Below are 18422 nucleotides of genomic sequence, written 5' to 3' on the forward strand. Positions count from 1 at the left end.
AGACACTTAGTTTAGGTTTAGTTTAGAATTAAACTTGTAATTTTCCTTTTTTTTATTCTGATCATTATATCTCAATTCTTGTATCAAGAATATTGTAAAGACTTTGTATTTGTGTTACATATCAATAAAGCTCAAGTTTTGGTTTATGAGCTTTGTATTATGTAATGTTTATATTCTTGGTTAAATATTGTATTTGATATTCACTTTGAAATTCAAAGTGATTTGAATTTCATATCTTGTGTTTGAATTTTAAATTCATTGTTATATTGTATGATGTTTATATTTAAATGTTTAACACATAACATATGCAATCATTCCCCAAAGTAACAAGATACAAAAGAGATCATGTCGAAATTTCCCTAACTCACAATGCCTAACCCTAAGTGCAAAATGAGAGAGAACCTCGATCCCTCTTAGGTTTAGTTGCAATAAGGCGCGAAAATTTCCCCCGTTTTGCGATGAAATGCACATCCCATTTCTAAATCTACCCTTCGTTGTTCCTATGTTCTGGGTTATTACAGCCTCTCCCCCTTAACAGAAACTTCGTCCCGAAGTTAAGATTGGTACCTGAACATCTCGGGGTAAGACTTCCTTAATTCTTCTTCCGTCTCCCAAGTTGCTTCTCGCTCAGGATGATGTTGCCATTGAACTTTGCAGTATTTGATTGCTCTGTTTCTTAACTTCTTCCACTGTACTTCTAAGATCTTTTCCGGTCTTTCCACATAAGTTAAGTCAGATTGTAATTCTATTTCTTCATATGTAATGGGATCATCCGGTGCCTTCAAACACTTTCTGAGTTGTGAAACATGAAACACATTGTGAACTTGACTTAGTTGTGCTGGTAACTCCAACTCAAAAGCTGTTCCTCGATTCTGACTGAGTATCTTAAATGGTCCTATATATCGAGGACTTAACTTTCCTTTCACTCCGAACCTCTTAAGTCCTTTCATTGGGCTAACCTTTAAATAAACCATGTCTCCCACTTTCGGTTCCCAATCTCTTCGTTTCAGGTCGGTGTAACTCTTCTGACAACTCTGAGCTATTTTGAGTCTATCCCGGATCACCTCGATGACTTCTTGTCTCTCCTTGATGTAGTCCGGTGTAAACTCCTTGTTTTCTCCTGTTTCAAACCAACAAATTGGTGATCGACACTTTCTTCCGTACAATGCTTCGTACGGTGCCATCTGGATGCTACTCTGATAACTATTGTTATATGAGAACTCCGCTAGAGGTAAATGGTCCTCCCATGAGCCTCCAAAGTTCAGAGCACAAGCTCTAAGCATGTCCTCAAGTATCTGATTGGTTCTTTCGGTTTGTCCTCCGGTTTATGGATGGTAAGCGGTACTGAAATCCAACTTGGATCCCAAAGCTTCTTGGAGTTGTTTCCAAAATGCTTATGTGAAAATTGAACCTCTATCTGAGACTATCTTCTTCGGTACTCCATGCTTACTCACAATCTCCTTCACATATATATCCACAAGCTTTTCTGCAGTATCTTTTGTGTTTACGGCTATGAAATGAGCACTCTTGGTAAGTCTGTCCACTATTACCCATATCATATCCTTTTTCTTACTAGTCATTGGTAGACCGGTAACAAAATCCATTCCGATTTCATCCCATTTCCATTCCGGTATCTCTAGTGGTTTGAGTAATCCCGCAGGACTCTGATGTTCTGCCTTCACTCGTTGACATGTATGACATTCCGAGACATATTGTGCTATTTCTCTTTTCATGTTGTTCAACCAGAACATCTCTTTTAAATCCATATACATCTTAGTACTTCCCGGATGTATTGAATAAGGGGTTTCATGTGCTTCCTTTAATATGATTGACTTCACTTCTGGATCATCCGGTACACAGATCCTTTTCTGAAAGTATAATGAATCAAAATCCCCTAGATGGAATTCCGATGGTCTTCCTTCTCCAATCCTCTTGATTTCCTCTTGGATGAACAAATCATCCGCTTGCTTTCGGATAATCTCATATTTCAAATCTGAATACATCTCATCCATAACCCTCATGGTTGCTATACTTCCCTTATCATCACCTTGAACAAACAAAATCTGAGCATCCTCTAGCTCTTTTCGAAGTTCCTTTGGAATCTCCCATTCCATAGGTTGATTCTCCGTACTCTTCCTACTTAGGGCATCTGCTACTACATTAGCCTTGCCTGGTGTATAGTTGATTGTAAGGTCATAATCCTTAATCAACTCTAACCATCTCTTCTGCCTCATGTTTAATTCCTTCTGAGTGAAGAAATATTTCAAACTTTTGTGATCGGTGTATAACTCACACTTGGATCCATATAGAAATTGTCTCCAACTCTTCAAAGCATACACAACTGCCGCTAACTCTAGATCATGTACTGGGTAGTTGTGCTCATGTGGTTTCAACTGTCTTGAGCCATAAGCTATTACTTTCCGATCTTGCATAAGAACACATCCAAGTCCATTCTTGGAAGCATCACAATACACCGTGTAATCCTTTCCAGGTTCAGGAACTGCTAACACTGGTGCTGTGGTTAACTTATCTTTGAGTGTTTGGAAGCTGGCTTCACACTCATCTGTCCACTCAAATGGAGTATTTTTCTTGAGTAACTTGGTCATTGGTCCTGCAATCTTCGAAAATCCCTCTATGAATCTCCGATAATAGCCTGCCATACCAAGGAATCCTCGAATCTCCTTAGCATTTTTAGGTGATTTCCATTCCAATACGGACTGAACCTTGCTTGGATTCACCGCTATGCCTTCTTTGGTTATGACATGTCCAAGAAATTCAACACTATCTAACCAAAATTTGCACTTGCTGAACTTTGCATATAGCTGATGTTCTCTCAAAATTTGCAGAACTATCTTCAAATGCTTGGCATGTTCTTCTTTATCTTTGGAATAGATTAAAATATCATCTATGAACACTATCACAAACTTATCCAAGTACTTCATGAATATCTTGTTCATCAAATTCATGAAAATTGCTGGTGCATTTGTTAGTCCAAATGGTACAACCAAGTATTCATGGTGTCCATACCTTGATACGAACGCTGTTTTTGGCACATCCTCCATCTTGATCTTTATTTGATGGTATCCTGATCTTAAATCTATCTTTGAGAAGACTCCAGCTCCTTGAACTTGATCAAAAAGATCTTGGATTCTAGGTAAAGGATACTTGTTCTTGATAGTTACATTGTTCAAATTTCTGTAATCTCCACACATTCTCTTTCCTCCATCTCTTTTATCCACGAAAATAACTGGCGTACCCCATGGTGACACTGTTATCACCAGAATTTGACCGGATCAGAGGTGGGCCGCGATTGGAGATGGGCTTGAAGAATATACATGGAAGGAATACGTGAATCGGCCTTTATATGCAAAGTTTGGGCTAGTTGGCCCGTGTATCTGTAACATAGTAGGATACGTGTCGGTTAGTTAGAGTTTGCCTCGTGCACGGTTGGGATTATTCCCACGTTAGAAAGTCTACGGACTATAAATATGTATCTAGGGTTTATGGAATAAACAACAACCAACGTTCAACCAACCAAATCAATCTCGGCGCATCGCCAACTCCTTCGTCTCGAGGGTTTCTACCGGTAAGCAACATGCTGCCTAGATCGCATCTTGCGATCTAGGCAGCACAAGCTCCACGTTGTTCATGCGTTGCTCGTACTGAAGCCTTGTTGATGGCGAGCAACGTAGTTATCATAGATGTGTTAGGGTTAGCATAGTTCTTCGCGTAACATGCTATCGTAGTGCAACCCTGACGTATCTAGCCGCACTTACACCTATCTTAGGTGTAGGGGCGGCACCCCGCTTGATCATTATTTAGTAGATCCGATCCGTTACGATTGCTCCTTGTTCATCGAGGATTAGTTTAATATCTGCAATAGTTAGGCCTTACAAAGTGTTGGAGGATCCAGCGGCACGTAGGGTGTCGTTTGCTAGTCCTAGACAGGATGTTCCGGGGATCAACCTCGTGTTGGTTTTTAGGCCTTGTCTAGGATCGGCTTACGATCACCGTGCGTGGCCGCGAGGCCCAATCCTGAGTAGGATGATCCGATTATGCGGTGAAAACCCTAAATCGTCGTAGATCTCATTAGCTTTATCTTGATCAAGCAGGACCACCATATATTCGTGCACCTTGTACGAATCATGGGTGGATCGGCTCCTTGAGCCGATTCACAGGATAACCTGAGAACCGATCGAGGCTCGTATTTAATGTTTACGTGTATGCCATGCAGGAAACTAAGCGAGGCATCTCCATCACCTTCCTGACCAGGTATAGGTCAGGTGGCACGCCCTTGCATCAGCATCGGACGTGTGTACCAGAAGGCTTTGCGGGCCGTCGCTCGGAGGGACCTCGGCCAGCCGCAGCCCTAGGTTATTCCCGGCTCTACGGTGTTGCCCGTCGCTGCCCGCCGGTGGGTTTTGGCAGCAACACATTCTGGCACGCCCGGTGGGACCACATCGGCTTGAGAGCTCGAGGAAATCGGCATTGGTCATGTCTGCAGAGCCGATGTTCAGGTATAGTTCTGTGGATAACTGCAGAGCCGATATCTGCAGTAACCTGACAGAATCGGCTCGGGGGGCACATAATCAGATAGACAGATGCTATGAACATGTGCGATACATGTGCAGTGAAATATTGGGGGCCGATAGAAAAATCGGCCAGTAGAAAAAAAAAAGAATTCTCATGGATCTACCCGCTGCGTGTTCAAGACGCGGATTTTCACCAAGTCGGTCTTCAGTGCAGCTTCTGTATACCGCCATGGTAAAGACAAAGAAGAGAGCAGTCACTCTGGTGGCAAGGACAAAGAGGAGGCCGGTTCAAGCGATCGGCTTCGATATGATGATAAAAGGTACAATAATGAAGACGGTATAGAGTCTTATAATGCTTTCAATATGTCTTTTATGTGAGTTTTGCTGTACCGGTTCATACTTGTGTTTGCTTTAAACAACCTTGCTAGCCTAAACCTTGTATCGAGAGGGAATACTTCTCATGCATCCAAAATCCTTGAGCCAAATACTATGCCACTTGTGTCCACCATACCTACCTACTACATAGTATTTCTCCGCCATTCCAAAGTAAATTGCTTGAGTGCTACCTTTAAAATTCCATTCTTCACCTTTGCAATATATAGCTCATGGGACAAATAGCTTAAAAACTATTGTGGTATTGAATATGTACTTATGCACTTTATCTCTTATTAAGTTGCTTGTTGTGCGATAACCATGTTTCTGGGGACGCCAGCAACTATTCTTTGTTGAATATCATGTGAGTTGCTATGCATGTCCATCTTGTTTGAAGTAAGAGCGATCTACCACCTTATGGTTAAGCATGCATATTGTTAGAGAAGAACATTGGGCCGCTAACTAAAGCCATGATCCATGGTGGAAGTTTCAGTTTTGGACAAATATCCTCAATCTCATATGAGAAAATTACTAATTGTTGTTACATGCTTATGCATAAAAGAGGAGTCCATTATCTGTTGTCTATGTTGTCCCGGTATGGATGTCTAAGTTGAGAATAATCAAAAGCGAGAAATCCAAAATGCGAGCTTTCTCCTTAGACCTTTGTACAGGCGGCATAGAGGTACCCCTTTGTGACACTTGGTTAAAACATGTGCATTGCGATGATCCGGTAGTCCAAGCTAATTAGGACAAGGTGCGGGCACTATTAGTATACTATGCATGAGGCTTGCAACTTGTAAGATATAATTTACATGATACATATGCTTTATTACTACCGTTGACAAAATTGTTTCATGTTTTCAAAATCAAAGCTCTAGCACAAATATAGCAATCCATGCTTCCCTCTGCGAAGGGCCTTTCTTCTACTTTTATTGTTGAGTCAGTTTACCCATTTCCTTCTATCTAAAAAAGCAAACATTTGTGTTAACTGTGCATTGATTCCTACATACTTGCATATTGCACTTGTTATATTACTTTATGTTGATAATATCCAGAAGATGCCACCTTTTGCCCTTTCAGTCCAAATGTCATTTGGTTTTGCAATGTTCTTCCATAGATGATTTTTCATGACATACAGCCGATGCACAACCATCGACTCTAGTACAATTACGCAAGATCTACCGGTTGGGGTGCAAGACACGGATTTCTTGAGGCCCTCTGCTTCCTCGAGGGGGCAAACGATGAGAGCTTCCTCAGCTGCAATGAGCCGATTACAACAGTGCTGTCAGAAGTCAGTTTTGGCGTACAACATCGGCTTTCAACGGGGGAAGAGGCAATCGATGGGGTCAAGAGCGGCTGAATCGGCAGGGTGGCTGTCTCAGAATTATCTGAGTTCCAAGCCTTTGGTCTGATCTGTGCATCTTCACCAGTATTCTCGCCTTGGCTGAGGCTCGGGGGGCAGCTGGCCTGGTAGATGCTCTGTTTTAAAAGCCGATTGGGGTGTCATCGGCTGGTCCTTCGTCGAAACCTTCTTCAAAAATGGGAGTTCACGCAGAAGTGGAAGAGGCAAGGCATCATAATGGAGGATACTGCGACGGTTCTGCTCTGCCACGACATGACCCGACGAAGGAAAAGCAAAATGATTTTGGAATTGTCATTTCCAAAACCAGGGGGGCATGTGTTATCACCAGAATTTGACCGGATCAGAGGTGGGCCGCGATTGGAGATGGGCTTGAAGAATATACATGGAAGGAATACGTGAATCGGCCTTTATATGCAAAGTTTGGGCTAGTTGGCCCGTGTATCTGTAACATAGTAGGATACGTGTCGGTTAGTTAGAGTTTGCCTCGTGCACGGTTGGGATTATTCCCACGTTAGAAAGTCTACGGACTATAAATATGTATCTAGGGTTTATGGAATAAACAACAACCAACGTTCAACCAACCAAATCAATCTCGGCGCATCGCCAACTCCTTCGTCTCGAGGGTTTCTACCGGTAAGCAACATGCTGCCTAGATCGCATCTTGCGATCTAGGCAAGACAAGCTCCACGTTGTTCATGCGTTGCTCAATCGAAGCCTTGTTGATGGCGAGCAACGTAGTTATCATAGATGTGTTAGGGTTAGCATAGTTCTTCGCGTAACATGCTATCGTAGTGCAACCCTGACGTATCTAGCCGCTCTTACACCTATCTTAGGTGTAGGGGCGGCACCCCGCTTGATCATTATTTAGTAGATCCGATCCGTTACGATTGCTCCTTGTTCATCGAGGATTAGTTTAATATCTGCAATAGTTAGGCCTTACAAAGGGTTGGAGGATCCAGCGGCACGTAGGGTGTCGTTTGCTAGTCCTAGACAGGATGTTCCGGGGATCAACCTCGTGTTGGTTTTTAGGCCTTGTCTAGGATCGGCTTACGATCACCGTGCGTGGCCGCGAGGCCCAATCCTGAGTAGGATGATCCGATTATGCGGTGAAAACCCTAAATCGTCGTAGATCTCATTAGCTTTATCTTGATCAAGCAGGACCACCATATATTCGTGCACCTTGTACGAATCATGGGTGGATCGGCTCCTTGAGCCGATTCACAGGATAACCTGAGAGCCGATCGAGGCTCGTATTTAATGTTTACGTGTATGCCATGCAGGAAACTAAGCGAGGCATCTCCATCACCTTCCTGACCAGGTATAGGTCAGGTGGCACGCCCTTGCATCAGCATCGGACGTGTGTACTAGAAGGCTTTGCGGGCCGTCGCTCGGAGGGACCTCGGCCAGCCGCAGCCCTAGGTTGTTCCCGGCTCTACGGTGTTGCCCGTCGCTGCCCGCCGGTGGGTTTTGGCAGCAACAGACACACTTTCTTGAATGAATCCCTTCTGTTCTAACTCATCAATCTGAGCTTTCAGTTCCACTAATTCCTTTGGCCCCATCTTATATGGTGGTTGTGCTATTGGTGCTGTGCCTGGAATCAGATCGATGGTGAATTCTATCTCTCTATCGGGTGGCATCCCCGGTAATTCCTTAGGAAATACATCCTTAAACTCATTCACTACAGGAATATCTTCAATTCTCACCTCCTTCAGACTATTGAGTTCCAATCCAATCTCCAACTCACTGTACTTATCTCCTTGGAACACTATTCGACCTCCGATGGAGTTGCGAAGTGATACTGTTTTGTCTCCACAGTTAATCACCGCTCCATTTTCTGTCAACCAGTCCATCCCTAGGATGACTGATATGTCCTTCATGGGTATGATGAATAGGTCCGCGAAATACACACAGTCACATATGGTTAGGACTTGTGCTTCTTTCACGTGGGTTACTAAGATCGTTCCCCCCGCGGATAGAACAGTTATAGGGGTTTCTAACTTAGAACATCTAAGCCCGAATTTTTCCACAAACTCCAATGCAAGAAATGATGTGGTTGCTCCAGTATCAAATAATACTTTGCCAGGATGAGTAAGAATGCTTAGCGTACCTAAGACTGTTTGATCCGACTCTTCCGCTTGTTCCAAAGATGTGCAATTCAGCTTTCCATAAGGCTTTCCCCTCTTGTTGTTATTGTTGTAGTTGCGGTTGTTGTTGTTGTTGTTGTTGTTGTTTCCACCTCGTCCTCCAGAGCTCTGTCCGCTCCAAGACGCCTTGTTTGGACACTCCGGCTTGATGTGTCCTTCCTTTCCACAACCATAACAAATGATCCTGGGTTTCTGACAATCCTTCTGCAAATGACCCTTTAGGCCACAATTGTTGCAGATAATTTGGCTGATTGGATTCTGACTCTGACCTCCCCGGTTGTATTGGCTACCAGTAGTAGGTCGGTATCGGGGTTTGAAACTCCGATCAGGTGTTGGTTTACTAATTGGGTACTTCCTTGGCTCTATACGAGCCCTCTTCCTCATGTCCTCTTGGACTTGCCGGTAATCATCCTCGAAAGTGATTGCCGAGTCAATCAGTTCCTGGAATTCGGCAGTCTGTGCCAACCTCAGTTGCATCTTCATGTATGGATTCATGCCTTTCATGAACCGCTTCTTCCGCTTCTCCTCTGTATCTACATCCTCAGGTGCATACCTGGATAACCTGTTGAAATCCCGAACATACTGCATGATTGGTGCAGTATTCTGTCGTAGTTCGTCAAACTCCCTCTTCTTCAGCTCCACCACGCTGTCCGGAACATGAGCATCCCGGAACTTCTTCTTGAACTCCTCCCAGGTGAACACCTTATCTGGAGGGTGTACTGCTACAAGGTTCTCCCACCATGACGCTGCTGGTCCTGACAACAGATAAGTTGTGTATCTAATCTTCTCCTCATCGTTGCAACCAACGGTCTCCAGTTTCCGTTCCGTATCCATAAGCCAATCTTCAGCGTCCATCGGTTCTGGAGCTGATGTAAACGGTAGGGGTCTTGCATTTTGGAAGTCTGATAGAGTTACTCCCTTGCCTTCATTACCCCTATCGTTGATGACTTGGGTAAAGAAATCTTGCATGTTCTTGCTTTGACTTTCCTGGTATCGCCTCCTGTCTTCTTCCATGGCTCTCATGTACTGTTGGAAATCTGGATGTAGCATTGGATGTGGTGGTGGTGGTGCATTCTCTGCTCTAACTGCTGCATCTGCCTCCTCTTTTTCTCTTGCTTCCCGCTCTCTGCGAGCCTCCTCGGTTTCTACTAACGCCATTTCCCCTAGTCCTGTAACAAAGAGCGATTACTCATAATTACACCATGCAAATGCTTTCTGAGCTCAACTCCATGCCCAGAACTAGTCACACAATGAAATCAAGAAGCAAATACAAAACAAACATTTATTATGCATATACTTTGTATATTACATAACACACTCACAAACTTATATTACATGTGGTATATATAAACCACTTATTTGGCTCAAAGCCCAAGCCAATGGGAATTTAAAATAGGTTCTATTACAATACCACCTAGATTACTTTATCCTTCCTTGGAGCTCTACTCCTCGTCATCATAACTCGCCTCCGTGTACATCCCTGGGGTCCATCCGGTACAGCGGTCTGTCTTCCGAACACCGTCCGAAATGAAGGTCCTTCCAGTAGGTATGTAGTCTGAATCGGACGAAGTGCCGAGACAGAGATCTGTCATGCCAAAGTAGCTGGATAAAGACTCATATGTATCCCCAGTGGGATACAACTCACCTTCTTCTGCCATCCATGGAGGATTCCTACTCACTTGACCTCTCATCTTCTTCTTCTTCTTTTTCTTGGTTCCAGAACTCTCACCTACGACGTACTGGGATGTTTTGGGTAACCCCATCTCCAAATCTAAAGAAATGGAGTTGGTGTCTTTCTCTTCCTGCCCAAAGCTTTGGTTAACATTCTGGTTAACCGCGCCTCCTTCATCCTCTGAATCACAAGTGATGGGTTCTCCTTCATCTCCAAATGGTTCCCCGAAGCGCCAACCAGTCGAATTCTCGATTGGTTACTCCGAGCAGTTTAGGTTCCTGGAATCATCTTCCCCATATCCAGACTCATATGATGCTGACACATGTGGATAGTGTGGGACAAAGTTGGGTGTGAGTGGATCTTTATGGGACAACTGGTCACTCAAATCTACATAGCTGTCTAGGCTAAAGAAAGGTGTAGTATGTTGTGGTTGTGCCCTCAGATCACGCATCCGAGTTTGGACTTTATCAGGATCCGTGAACTCAGCTAGCATGTGGTCAATCTCACCCCTCATTTTCATGTGTAAAAGGTACATCGTGGTCAATAAAGACTTACAGCTATCCATGTGCTGTGCTGCAGCCTCAGGACTTCTGTGTGCTAACACCAAATGATTCAGAGTGGGATCCTCATCTTCCTCGGCATGAGGTATATGAGAAAACTCTGAACATAGCAGTTCTACTGACTTGTGCTGCCTTATCTCAAGGATTGCCTTGAATAGGCCCATGTGGTAGGCTGTGGTGATGGTTTTGGCTTCTCCGAATGTCATTACATGACTCATCAGCAGTTTTGTCGGTAGTTGGACCGATACTCGGCACTTGGCTAGGATTTCCCCATCATAGTAGGTATACTTGATAACAGGTATCCGTGGGTCACAATGAAGTTCCTTCAGCATCCCACACAGGAGAGCTGTGATTGGTCCATCATAATCACCGAGCCATCCCTCAACCTTCCTCAAAGTCCTCTTAGGAAAAGTGTTCGCCATTATGGCTGTATGCAAAAGCAGAATATTAGTAGTGATAATGCATCATAATAGCTATAATAAAGAATTATCGCACTAAAATATATGGTTTTGCTATTCTCAAGTGAATAATCACCATATTTCTAGAGAATCCTTTACTATTTCTACTAGACTCCTACAGGTTTCTTCCCTATACTAGGTTTTTCCAACCTAAGGTCGCAACATTTGCTCTGATACCAGCTACGGTGACCCAGCATACCACTGCATGTTGTAGTATACAAGTCGTTGATATGATCTTTGCGAAGGGACTTCTTCACAAATTGCCATATCCCTCAGAGTGGTACAACAGAAACATTGCAGGTCATAACACTCCATACTTTATTACAAACATTGTCTTAACAAGTTGGTATTCTCACAGGTCCTATGAGAACACCCTAAGATTCTACTTAAGTACGATTACAACTCATAACAAATATAAAGAGAGCTCAACAACTTATTGTGACGCCCCGGAACCGGTAACATGAGGATCCCAGCGAACCCGCCGAAATCCGCATGATATCGATTCAGAGACGCCCTCCGACACGACGTGCGCGACAAATCACACACGTGATGCCAGAGGAATTGACACGAGCGGTAACATTACAACAGGATTACAATAGAGCCCACAAGATACATATATACAACAACGACTCCAACGAGTCAAGATACAAATATACAATACAGAGATCCAAATCATACAGAAGATCGAATACGTCCGAGTACGGACAAGATACAAATTGGACTAAGAGTCCTGAAGATAACCAGTGGCGTCCATAACCCTGCCCAGGCCAAGCCGGAAGGGTAACCTTGCTAACGTCGTCATCTTGTACCTGTCAAAGTCGGGCCATCGGTTGCCGACAAGAGGGAGGAAGCAAAAGAGAAAGGGGAAAAAGGCGAGAGTAAGTACCAAGGAACGAACTCCGGCACGTACTTAGCGAGACTAGAAATGGCTATGCTCGCCGGGCGAGTATAATATATATATCGCCGGGGGCTATATGGTAGGTTTAGCGGCAGCATAACTATAACCAATAGAGACACGCTACAACATCCGTCTAATCAGATAAGATAAGAGAGCGCACAAGGTAACAGATAAATACTACACAAACATAACCCAGCCGATTACACATATCCCCTCCAACAATTGCGAAGAGGCAATGTAAAAGGCACTCAACGGTGGACAAGTTTTATTAGGTAACGGTTGTAGTAATGCTATATTACTACGCAAGTTATTAGCAACAAGATAACGGTGTAAGTTGTTCTATGATCAAGCTATGCAATTCCAAGTCGTCCATAACCGCGGACACGGCTTATCGATAAGATGTACACCCTGCAGGGGTTGCCCAAATGTAACCATACGCATGCTCGACCCACTTACGACAGGTGGATGTCTCACAACAAGACCGTTCCCAGTTCAACAAGAAAGTCTAGGGGGGCCACCCAACTAAGCTACCCGTGACGAAGTCCGGCCGTACTCCGATACGGACTCAGAGGTTTGCGCCGGCGGCTAGGCGTGCAAACCACACGCTTCGCTAAACGTCCCGCAAGGTACAGTACAGAATATAAACACCCGAAGGCAACAGGAAGTAAACACCCGAAGGCAACGGTATATAAACATGCATGCGCCAAATAAAACCAAGGTTGTGGCCCCCTTTTCAACTGACTTGAGAAAAGGTAATGGGTGAGGGGGGGTCCCAATAATCGTCCCCACGCATGGGTAGAGCGCTCAATCTCGGAACAGATAACAAGAACTCGGGTCCTAGGGGACATTAGCAAGTCAAAGTTCCGATGCTTTCGCAAAGGGGCTCACAGATGCCTCTGCTTACAATTTTAGTTGTTAACAGTTAAGTAAAGCATGTGTATCTCCAACAACTGATATAGCATGTGATAACCTCCCAACAACCCAACATATCCCGATATCAGATCGAGATAACAACAGAGTCTAGACACGCCTACGACTCGCAAGGCTCAAACATCAATCAACGGCTATGGGTAAGGAATGATACATATAGGATTATTATGGTAAACAAGTGGAATAGGACACGTGACTCGATAAAGAAGCGCAACATAAGGATAGCAATGCGAGGGAGAGAGTAAAATAGGTGAAGGGAGAGGGCTCGCCTGTGAAAAGCTGCAGAAGAACTTGTCGGAGAACTCATCGTATCTCACATCACCACTTCGTGATCCTATCCGGGAAGAAGCAAATGCTGGAACACACAATGCATGCAATCTTACTACTACGGAAGAAGAATCGGCATGATCAAGATATATGCATGACATGACAAATATGATGCGATGCAACTTATCCAATTAAGCGGGATCGGAATCCCGGACAAACAAATTAAGGTTGGAGTTGCATTCCTACCGGCAATTTTAAGTGTTGATTAGCATGGCATAGACATGGCAGGGGTGCGCTACTTCAAGTTTAAACGGAGCGGGGAAAACCTAGGCGGTGTTCCGAAATACTCCGCGTATATGTGAGGTGAATATGCACGACTATCAACGAACGATATGATGCGAGATGCAAACAGATGAATGGATGGCATATTAATGTTCCTCTCATTTTTCTGATCAACTTTCATATATAAATCATTTTATTTTGAGTTACGGTTTGCAATATATGATTTATGCAAGATTATAACATATTATGGATATTTCAGAAAAATAAAATAGGCAGGGGGCGAATTTGCTGGACCTGCGTGGTCCTGGGCCGGATTTGGTCTGCGTTGGCGACGGGAAAAACTGGGCCGCGCGGGCGATGCACTGCTGCGGGAAGAATCTGGGCTGAGGCCCACCAGCGGATCTGGAACAGAAAAAGGATTAGGGGGGATTAAATCGCCTCCCATAGGGTTTGAACACGGGATCTCACGATCTGTGGCAAAGGGACGAACCAGTTAGGCTAGCTGTGGATCGATGAACAGTAGTAGTAGCACTACTACTTGATGTACCACAGGACGGACTTGAAGAACGACCATGGCGGAGAAGAACGGCGATGTCGAGTACGGGAGAGACGGGCGAAGCGGGGTGGGGTATTAGGCGCGGGACATGCGCCCTGTCGCTGCAGACCAGGAACGGGCAGCGTGGAGCCCGGGGAACCACCAGAGGTTGGTCGGCGTCGAGGACCTGCGGGGGAACGTGGTGGTCGACGTCGGTAGGATGAAGAAAAAGAGAGAGGGATTCCATGGATGGGCTCGGGCGGATGGGAAACTCACCAGGAACGCGATGGTGCGCTCGGAAACGGGAGAGGAGGTCGGAGACGGCCGAAATTGAAGAAAACGCCGCCGGTGGTCGGGACGGAATCGGCGAAGATGGCGACGATTGGAAGAGTTCCGGTTCGATTCCTTGGACGGAGATGGAGAGGACGACGAGGCGCATCTTTCCGTGCCCTCAGAACGGCGGGGGGTGGTCTAAAGCGTCGGCGCCATGGCGGGGCAGCGGTGGTGTTGTTTGTGGTGCTTGGACGCTTACAGAGAAGAAGAAGAGAGAGGGGGAAAAGCTACTGGCGGCGCGAGGGAGGAAGGAGAGGCTAGGGTTTGGGCGCAGGTGCGATGGGGATAAGAAGGGGCAGGTGAGGCGAGGTGGCCGCGGTGGTTGAGTGGGGGAGGACCACGGTGCTGGTGGAGAAAAGCGAGCACGCCATGTGCGTGACTCGTCCAGGAAGAGGACAGACGAGAAGGAATACCCCTTCGATGTGTGGAGGTGGGCTGGACTCGGGCCAGAGAGAGAAGAGAGAGACTGGGCCACCGGATGGGTTGCTGCGGTGAAAAAAAAAAAAATAGAAGATGGGCCAGGGAGAGAGAGGGAGCCCAGGGAGGGGTGAGGGGTTTTTCTGTTTTTGTTTAAAACCTTTTGAAATCAAATTTCTCTTCAGTTTAAAATTTGAAACAGGGAGGAAAGCAAGAATCAAAACTAGTTTTAAAAAAATTTAATTTATTTGTAATCAAAACAAAACACATTTATATTCAAGAGTTTATTTGATGGAATAACTTAATTATAAAATAGGAGATATGAGAGGGAAGAATAGAGTAGGGTTTTATTTAAAAGACTAGACAAGAGAGGGTTATAAAATAATTTTATTTGATAAAACATGGATGATATGATGCATATGCCATGATGAACTTGGAACGACACGGAAAAACAAGCAGCGGTGAAAAATCTAATATTGGAGTTTTTCCGGGTCGTTACAAACGACACCACTAACAAGGAACCTCGCCCCGAGGTTCCACCTCAAGGTACGGGGGAGAGAGGTGAACTATCGGATCTTCAGCCGACGTGTCGATCTCCTCGACACCACTAACAAGAAGTCTTGCTCCAGCTTGATCGGCGACACCACCAACAAGAAGTCGTTGTTCCGCTGTTGATGATGCGCTTCTGTCGGTATCCTCCGAGGATCGGACCTATTAGGTGTGGGGCAAAGATCGTCCAACCCGCGTCGGAACCTAAGACTCAGAGAAACTCAGATAAGAGAGAAGATTCAAAACTCGCAAAGGTAAGAGGAGAAAGAATAAAGATAAGGAGAAAAATAGAGCTAATCAGATCTATCCAACGAATTTTAGAAAACAGGTTTGACACGCTAAACTGAACGACCATTGGCAAGGCTATCCTACAGGCTGGACTAGTGGGGTACCGTCAACCTGAGCTCTGATACCAACTTGTGACGCCCCGGAACCGGTAACATGAGGATCCCAGCGAACCCGCCGAAATCCGCATGATATCGATTCAGAGACGCCCTCCGACACGACGTGCGCGACAAATCACACACGTGATGCCAGAGGAATTGACACGAGCGGTAACATTACAACAGGATTACAATAGAGCCCACAAGATACATATATACAACAACGACTCCAACGAGTCAAGATACAAATATACAATACAGAGATCCAAATCATACAGAAGATCGAATACGTCCGAGTACGGACAAGATACAAATTGGACTAAGAGTCCTGAAGATAACCAGTGGCGTCCATAACCCTGCCCAGGCCAAGCCGGAAGGGTAACCTTGCTAACGTCGTCATCTTGTACCTGTCAAAGTCGGGCCATCGGTTGCCGACAAGAGGGAGGAAGCAAAAGAGAAAGGGGAAAAGGCGAGAGTAAGTACCAAGGAACGAACTCCGGCACGTACTTAGCGAGACTAGAAATGGCTATGCTCGCCGGGCGAGTATAATATATATATCGCCGGGGGCTATATGGTAGGTTTAGCGGCAGCATAACTATAACCAATAGAGACACGCTACAACATCCGTCTAATCAGATAAGATAAGAGAGCGCACAAGGTAACAGATAAATACTACACAAACATAACCCAGCCGATTACACATATCCCCTCCAACAATTGCGAAGAGGCAATGTAAAAGGCACTCAACGGTGGACAAGTTTTATTAGGTAACGGTTGTAGTAATGCTATATTACTACGCAAGTTATTAGCAACAAGATAACGGTGTAAGTTGTTCTATGATCAAGCTATGCAATTCCAAGTCGTCCATAACCGCGGACACGGCTTATCGATAAGATGTACACCCTGCAGGGGTTGCCCAAATGTAACCATACGCATGCTCGACCCACTTACGACAGGTGGATGTCTCACAACAAGACCGTTCCCAGTTCAACAAGAAAGTCTAGGGGGGCCACCCAACTAAGCTACCCGTGACGAAGTCCGGCCGTACTCCGATACGGACTCAGAGGTTTGCGCCGGCGGCTAGGCGTGCAAACCACACGCTTCGCTAAACGTCCCGCAAGGTACAGTACAGAATATAAACACCCGAAGGCAACAGGAAGTAAACACCCGAAGGCAACGGTATATAAACATGCATGCGCCAAATAAAACCAAGGTTGTGGCCCCCTTTTCAACTGACTTGAGAAAAGGTAATGGGTGAGGGGGGGTCCCAATAATCGTCCCCACGCATGGGTAGAGCGCTCAATCTCGGAACAGATAACAAGAACTCGGGTCCTAGGGGACATTAGCAAGTCAAAGTTCCGATGCTTTCGCAAAGGGGCTCACGAGATGCCTCTCGCTTACAATTTTAGTTGTTAACGATTAAGTAAAGCATGTGTATCTCCAACAACTGATATAGCATGTGATAACCTCCCAACAACCCAACATATCCCGATATCGAGATCGAGATAACAACGAGTCTAGACACGCCTACGACTCGCAAGGCTCAAACATCAATCAACGGCTATGGGTAAGGAATGATACATATAGGATTATTATGGTAAACAAGTGGAATAGGACACGTGACTCGATAAAGAAGCGCAACATAAGGATAGCAATGCGAGGGAGAGAGTAAAATAGGTGAAGGGAGAGGGCTCGCCTGTGAAAAGCTGCAGAAGAACTTGTCGGAGAACTCATCGTATCTCACATCACCACTTCGTGATCCTATCCGGGAAGAAGCAAATGCTGGAACACACAATGCATGCAATCTTACTACTACGGAAGAAGAATCGGCATGATCAAGATATATGCATGACATGACAAATATGATGCGATGCAACTTATCCAATTAAGCGGGATCGGAATCCCGGACAAACAAATTAAGGTTGGAGTTGCATTCCTACCGGCAATTTTAAGTGTTGATTAGCATGGCATAGACATGGCAGGGGTGCGCTACTTCAAGTTTAAACGGAGCGGGGAAAACCTAGGCGGTGTTCCGAAATACTCCGCGTATATGTGAGGTGAATATGCACGACTATCAACGAACGATATGATGCGAGATGCAAACAGATGAATGGATGGCATATTAATGTTCCTCTCATTTTTCTGATCAACTTTCATATATAAATCATTTTATTTTGAGTTACGGTTTGCAATATATGATTTATGCAAGATTATAACATATTATGGATATTTCAGAAAAATAAAATAGGCAGGGGGCGAATTTGCTGGACCTGCGTGGTCCTGGGCCGGATTTGGTCTGCGTTGGCGACGGGAAAAACTGGGCCGCGCGGGCGATGCACTGCTGCGGGAAGAATCTGGGCTGAGGCCCACCAGCGGATCTGGAACAGAAAAAGGATTAGGGGGGATTAAATCGCCTCCCATAGGGTTTGAACACGGGATCTCACGATCCGTGGCAAAGGGACGAACGATTAGGCTAGCTGTGGATCGATGAACGTAGTAGTAGCACTACTACTTGATGTACCACAGGACGGACTTGAAGAACGACCATGGCGGAGAAGAACGGCGATGTCGAGTACGGGAGAGACGGGCGAAGCGGGGTGGGGTATTAGGCGCGGGACATGCGCCCTGTCGCTGCAGACCAGGAACGGGCAGCGTGGAGCCCGGGGAACCACCAGAGGTTGGTCGGCGTCGAGGACCTGCGGGGGAACGTGGTGGTCGACGTCGGTA

At 45.3% G+C, this 18422-nt stretch overlaps 2 long non-coding RNA genes across 2 annotated transcripts; both read right to left on the reverse strand.

Moving 5' to 3' along the window:
- Window positions 1-11675: 11675 nt before the first annotated feature.
- Window positions 11676-14707, reverse strand: LOC127339476 (uncharacterized). The gene is made up of 4 exons (XR_011755143.1): window positions 14290-14707; window positions 13969-14200; window positions 13199-13880; window positions 11676-11910 (listed from the first exon to the last, which is right to left on the reverse strand). It is a non-coding gene; the product is annotated as an uncharacterized lncRNA (long non-coding RNA).
- A 1160-nt stretch (window positions 14708-15867) lies between these two features.
- On the reverse strand, window positions 15868-18068 carry LOC139838455 (uncharacterized). Its single transcript, XR_011755144.1, has 2 exons — window positions 17392-18068; window positions 15868-16102 (listed from the first exon to the last, which is right to left on the reverse strand). It is a non-coding gene; the product is annotated as an uncharacterized lncRNA (long non-coding RNA).
- Window positions 18069-18422: the final 354 nt, after the last annotated feature.

This window comes from Lolium perenne, chromosome 3, assembly GCF_019359855.2.
Source record: "Lolium perenne isolate Kyuss_39 chromosome 3, Kyuss_2.0, whole genome shotgun sequence".
Taxonomy (NCBI): Eukaryota; Viridiplantae; Streptophyta; class Magnoliopsida; order Poales; family Poaceae; genus Lolium; species Lolium perenne.